The following is a 6,674-nucleotide window of genomic DNA, read 5'->3' on the forward strand; positions in this document are numbered from 1 at the left end:
ATCTAACTCTCTTAGCTACCCTGGACATTGAGTGGTACAGCCAAGAGCCCTCTTTCACAGAGAGAGGAGTGAAGCCTAGAGAGGTAAAACAATCTGTGCAGCTCGCAAGGGATTAACGCCCAGTTGGTCTCACTCTGGACACTGTGCTCTTTACCACTTCTCTTTGGAGCTGGGGGCAAGAGGCCTATGGTTATGGGAGTCTAGGAGCCTAGGGTAGGAGAGGGGGCAGGACTGGCCATCCAAACCCCTGGTCCCAAAGGGGGAATGGGGAAGAAGTAGCAGTGAGCATGAAGATAGATGGTCAAGAGCTGACTGCCTCACAGAAGCAAATCTGAGACCCTGACTCCCACCCTCTTCTTCTCACCATGGCTCCTACTTCTCTCCAGGGCTTCTTGCCTGTCCTCCTACAGCCTGCTGGTTTGTCCTTCCTCTCCTTGCCTCTCCATGACCTTCGGCACACCTGCTGGGAGCTCAGGCCCTCCACCCTTTACTCAACCTCACTGACTGCCTTGGCCCAACATTTTCCCACCTCGAGCCTTGGTCCTTTCTGTGCCCTCCTCAATGGGTGCGTCCTCTGTCTTCTACCCACTGGCATCAGACCGCCCAATCTGATTCATCTTAGGATGTGGCCTTGTGCCAAGGATAGGGCTTGTCTCTGTCTAGGCCTCAGCAGGCAGTTTGGGGAAGACAAATAGATGGGTGGATGGAAGGACAAACAAATGATCCCACCCAGGGACCTGTACCCGACAGGAGGTGAAGGGCCATTTGACCTTGACCAGAGGAGACTATTTCAGGACCTGCTCTTGGCTGATCTTCTAAAGGAATCTGCCATCTTATCTGGCTGACTCTCCTACATCTCTGCAATTATCTCAGTTCCCCTCTTCTAGGCTCTGAACCTCAGTTCCTCGAGTTAGAGTTGTGGAGATTAATTGACAACTGGTTGGCTAGGCCAAGATTGGTCAGTGACTTCCCAGCTCTGCCTAGATGCCCTTCTCTTACCCAGAATCTGGAAGACGCCCTTACTGTCAGGTAGGGGCAAGAGACTTATGATAGAGATTCAGGGGATGGGGCCCCCAAGATCAGCATGCAACCTTGTCAAGGCTCCAGGTCTAAGCCAGAACTGGCAGCCTAAGACCTAGAAGACAAAGGCTTGGGGATCCCTGGGTGGCTCAATGGTTTGGTGCCTACCTTTGGCCCAGGGCGCTGTCCTGGGGTCCCGGGATCAAGTCCCGTGTCAGGCTCCTGGCATGGAGCCTGCTTCTCCCTCTGCCTGTGTCTCTGCCTCTCTCTCTCTCTCTCTCTCTCTCTCTCTCTCTCTCTATGTCTATCATGAATAAATAAATAAAATCTTTAAAAAAAAAAAAAAAAGGCTTGCTCAGTCCTAGAGAAGGCAGCCATCCTTCTCCTGGAGGAGTGGTAACATTTTAGGGTCTGGGAGGGGGGCCCAAGTGTATCGACTTCATCGATCCACTTCTCCTTCAGAATGGCCCAGGCCTATTCCATATTTATTTATAGTATTTAATACAAAAAGTCGGAATTATTCATATCATTTTGCATCCAATTTCATCTGCACAGCAGCCCTACGCGGATTTTTGCCCCCTTTTTACAAATGAGGAAAGGAAGACTCAAAGAAGTTGAGTTAGGGAACACGGTGACAGAGCAAAGATAAAAATCCAGGGCTGCTGAGTCCCTTATTCTACATGTCTCAAAGCATGGAGAGGGGGAGGAAGTGGATTTTAAATTTGATTGTCATTTGCATATATGCAAGACTTTCTCTGGAAGGACACAAGAGAAGCTTGGGAGAGTGTTTGCCTCCAGGAAGGAGATTGGGAGACAGGAAGGGTGGGAGAGGATGCGGGAATGAGGGTGGGAAAGACACTACTGCTTACTCTTTTGTACCTTCTGAAAGAAACTCTTACCTCTTTAACAACCAAATACAAGTTGGTCTAATTCTTTCCTTCCTGCACTCCATCTTCAGCAATTTTCTCCAGGGCCTGGAGTGCTGGGCACTCAGGCAGGTGAGAGGAGCTGATGCACTCTGCCTGGTTCTGCCCATTTCAGGGGAAGCCCCATTGCCCCAGCAGCCCATCTGGGTCAATTTGGGAAAACCGATATCCCCAATTCAGGCGCCGCCTGTCTCAATTATGTGCTGTCTCTGTAAATGAATTGATTTCACTGACCCAAAGTTTACTCTTTGGTCTCACTGGCATTAGTGGCTTTTGGATTTCACCCATTTATAAGGGAGGGGGACCACAGGAGGGGTAGGTGGGAGTGAGGGCTATGATGAAGGGCTGGGGGAGGAGGGCAGGAACAGCTTACCATATCTCATTCATCAAGTGACCTTGAGCAGATCTCACTTCCTCTCCCAGGGACAATGTCTTTGCTCTTCAAGGTGATGAGGGGATGGTCCCTGCCCTGCCCACCTCATGGAAATCCTGTGATTATTGGTTGAGACAACAGATGTCTAATGCTGTTCCAACAAATAGCATTATATGCACTAGATGTGACTCTGTCACTGTATGTGATACACAGGGTCCACAGGCCAGGCCAGAAGCTCTGTAGCCTAGAGACTCTAAACTCAAAATTACAGCTTGTTATATTTTTTAAAAAACATTTCCACTCCAAGTATGCATGTATGTGTGTACATACAGTGGGATGGACTAAACCCAGATGTGGCGCCCAGCATACCCAGCTGTGTGACCTAGGGCAAATTACTTTACCTCTCTGAACTTGTCTTCTCATCTATAAAATGGAATAGAGAGTCTAGAAGGCTAATAGGATGGTCAGGTAACATGACGTCTGTGAAACTCCTGGTGTCAAGGATGTACTCCTCAGATCCTAGAACCTCTATTCTTTCCCCTTTTCCTTAGCTTTGTTGGGCACATTTAGAACCCCAAACATTCCTTTTGCAATTATAATAGTGACACCTATCCATTGCAGAAAACTTGGAAGAATCACAAAAACACAGAAAAGAAATTAAAACTACTGGTCATATTTTTACCTAAGAATCAACAGTATTAACATTTCAGTGACCATCTGCCAGACTTTTTTAGATATGTATTAGCAGTACTGAAAAAACAATCAGAATCACATGTGTAGCTTTGTGACCAGTGGTTTGTTTGTTTGTTTTACCTAATGCCCTATGGTAAGCATTTCTTTGCTTGATCAGCCTCAGAGGGCCTGACACTTAATGATTCCACAGTAATGTATGGATTGTTTCTAGTTTTCACTATTGTAAATAGCACTACAGTGAACATCCTTATACATCTTTGTATGTGCGTGTGTATATGTCTGATGATTTTCTTGGGGCAAGTTGCTAAATGTGGAATCACCAAATCCAAAGATATACATATTGCCAGTAAGGCATTTGAAAATGAGAAAGTAAAGTGGAAGTAGTTTCCAAAGTTTATTCTTTCATTCGACACGCATTTATTGAAGACTTAGTATGCTACATTCTGGGCCAGGCATGTAAACATTATAGAGCCACACCTGCCTCAGGGGAGTGGTAAGGGAGAAAGACAAGAAATTGGCCAAAGAGCACCAGCATGAGAAGGGCTACGATAGGCAAGGGCAGGAAGGGAGAGATAGCGGTGGAGGCCAGGGAGGGTGTACTGGGTCATGACTCACTCTTTCTGGCTGGTTTCCACATATTGTAAGCTCTTCCAGGGCAGAGGTAGCCCCAAACTGCCTGGGAGCCCAAGGATCCAGTCTCCCCCAACCAAGACCAACTTGAGTGGGTAAAATAATTGATCTGAGCTGGAGTCTATCTGGCCAGATCCCTTGGGGTGTTTGTTTCTTAATCCTTGTACCATCTTTTTAGTTGCTGTGAGGCTTTGAAATTTTACTCACCTCACCAAGTCTCTGCTCTCTGGTCTATGAAATGGGGTGAGCAACAGTATTAATGCATTGAGTGAGCACAAAATGACATGATGCATGGCAAGGATCTGCTTTTGGAAGATAGTAAGCACTCAGTAAAAGGGGGCACTATTGTACTTATGGGGCTGCTTTCCCACTTATTTTGTGTGAGGGGTTGGGCTAGGTTAGTGGTTATATATTTTTTTAAGATTTTATTTATTTATTCATAGGAGACACAGAGAGAGAGAGAGGCAGAGACACAGGGAGAGGGAGAAGCAGGCTCCATGAAGGGAGCCCAGTGTGGGACTCAATCCCGGGTCTCTAGGACCGGGCCCTGGGCTGAAGGCAGGTGCCAAACCGCTGAGCCACCCAGGGATCCCAAGGTCACTGGTTATTAAACTTGAGTGTGCATCAGAATCACCTGGAGGGCTTATTATTTTTTTTTTAATAATTTTTTTTTAAAAATTTATTTATGATAGTCACAGAGAGAGAGAGAGAGGCAGAGACACAGGCGGAGGAAGAAGCAGGCTCCATGCACTGGGAGCCCGATGTGGGATTCGATCCCCGGTCTCCAGGATCGCGCCCTGGGCCAAAGGCAGGCGCCAAACCACTGCGCCACCCAGGGATCCCTGGAGGGCTTATTAAAACCATTCCCCGGACCTCTCCCCCAGAGCTTCTGATTCAGCAGGTCTGGGAGGGGGCCTCAGAATTTGCATTTCTAACAAGTTCAGAGGTGATGATGATGCTATGCTGCTGGTCCAGGATCACACTTGAAAACTAATGGCTTAACTTAATGAGGTCATGGTTTCCTAATTTGATACCTAGTCTGATTCTCTGTCCTCCACAACGGGAAAAAGGCATTGATGGGCCCTCAGTTCTCAGGTGGCAAGGTTTCTGTCTAATCAACCTCCACAAATCCAGCAAAGGCACCTTTACACACTATTATGGATTGACTTGGATTCCCCCCAAAAGTTGCTGAAGTCCTAACCCCTAGCACCTGTGAATGTGCTATTACTTGGAAACAGGGTTTTTGCAGATGAGGTCAGGTTAAGATGAGGCCATTGGGGTGAGCCCTGATCCATTGTGACTGGTGTCTTCTTGAGAAGAGATCCAGAGATTTGAGAGACTAACTACCATGTGATGATGGAAGCGGAGACTGAAATGTTGCAGCTGTAGGTCAAGCGTTGCCAGCCAACTGCCAGAGGCTAGAAAGGCCAGGAGGATTCTTCTCTTCAGGCTGCAGAGGGAACATATTGCCCACACTTTGATTTCAGACTTTGAGCTTTACTCGGAGACAATACACTTCTGTAGGTTTTTTTAAAATAGTTTTTTCCTCTTAAAGATTTTATTTTTAAGGAACCTCTACACCTGACATGGGGATCGAACTTACAACCTCAAGATCAAGAGTTGCATGCTCTAATGACTGAGACAGCCAGGTGTCCAGACATGTCTATAGTTTTAAGCCACCCAGTTTGTGGTACTTTGTTACAGCAGTTCTAGGAAACTGATGCTGTGTGGTATCTTCCAGACTCCACCAACACAAACCTTTGTAAAATTCATCCATTTCTTCATAGGCATTATGACTTCCCCCATCAAATTTGGGGACGTTTCCTTTCATGCAGACCATGACTGCACGGAGCATGAGAAGTTAAGCAGTGAACTCTTACCTGTTGCCTTTTGACCTTCTCACATTCCCTGGGTGTATTTTATTATCCCTTATATTTTACCTGTCCCACTGTAGAAGGAAATGTGAGAGCAGAAACACATGACGTGTTGGGAGAGCCTCATGCCTCTGTTTCCCATCAGTTGTAATCCATGGATGCTGGGTAAGGGCTAGGGAAGTCATAAGAAGGTGTGCCCCACCCGGATCCTGGGGACAGCACCCAGGGAAATTGCATCCATCATCTCACTCCATCATTACTGTCAAACAGTCCCTCCTCCCATCCCCATCCCAGGGTGGGTTCAAGGGTGGGTTCAAGGCTGGGATCTGTACTCATTTTCACCTTATTTTAGGCAATTTTTAACCTGAGAGTGCCTGTAGGGTCTAGGAGATAGAAGGGAACAAACCCTCATCTCCCTCCCTGCTCCTCTTCTGGCTTCCTGTCTCCTTTCCCCCTTTCTCTTGGGGTAACTCTCTTCCTTGGCAGCTATCCTCTTCCGGAGAAGTGACTCTTCACAGAAAGTAGAGGGCTTTACATTCTTTCTTGCATTTATATTCACGGAGGGGGGGGGGGGGGGCTCATGACCTTGCCCCTACTGTCTCTCAGGCCTCCCCTGATCATGTCTTACCCTTCACCTAACTCCCCACATCACACTTCCTTTGGAGCCTCCATCCTGCCATGCCTTCTCTGCCTCCCAGGAATGACAACCTGGTGTTCCTTCTGCTCAAAACATTCTTTGTCCACGCGATGTGAAACATTCCTGGAAAAGAGGAGGAGTGGGTAGCGTTCCTCCGGGCACCTTTCAGGACTCCAGCTTCCCTCTATTTATAGGAGAGCCTGTGACCTTCTCAAGAACAGGGCCAGGTACCTATTTGTCTTTGGATCTGCAGCTGGGAGCAACTAACTTTGTGATTTCAAACAGCCCCTCCTGCGGGCTCGTTGCAGGAGAGGGTGGAAGAAATGAATGGCCAGTAAGGATCATAATAGTGAAGGTTATTATCTACACAAGAGAAATAGGAGACCCATTTATCCTGACTGCACAGAGGAACAGAGGATTTGAGAGGTAAGAGCAAGTTTCACAAACAGTACGTGGTTAAAAACCAAACGTGCCGGGTCCCAGAGCCCGAGGGGCCCCCGGGGACTGCAGGTACAAAGCTA

This window comes from Vulpes vulpes, chromosome 12, assembly GCF_048418805.1.
Source record: "Vulpes vulpes isolate BD-2025 chromosome 12, VulVul3, whole genome shotgun sequence".
NCBI lineage: Eukaryota > Metazoa > Chordata > Mammalia > Carnivora > Canidae > Vulpes > Vulpes vulpes.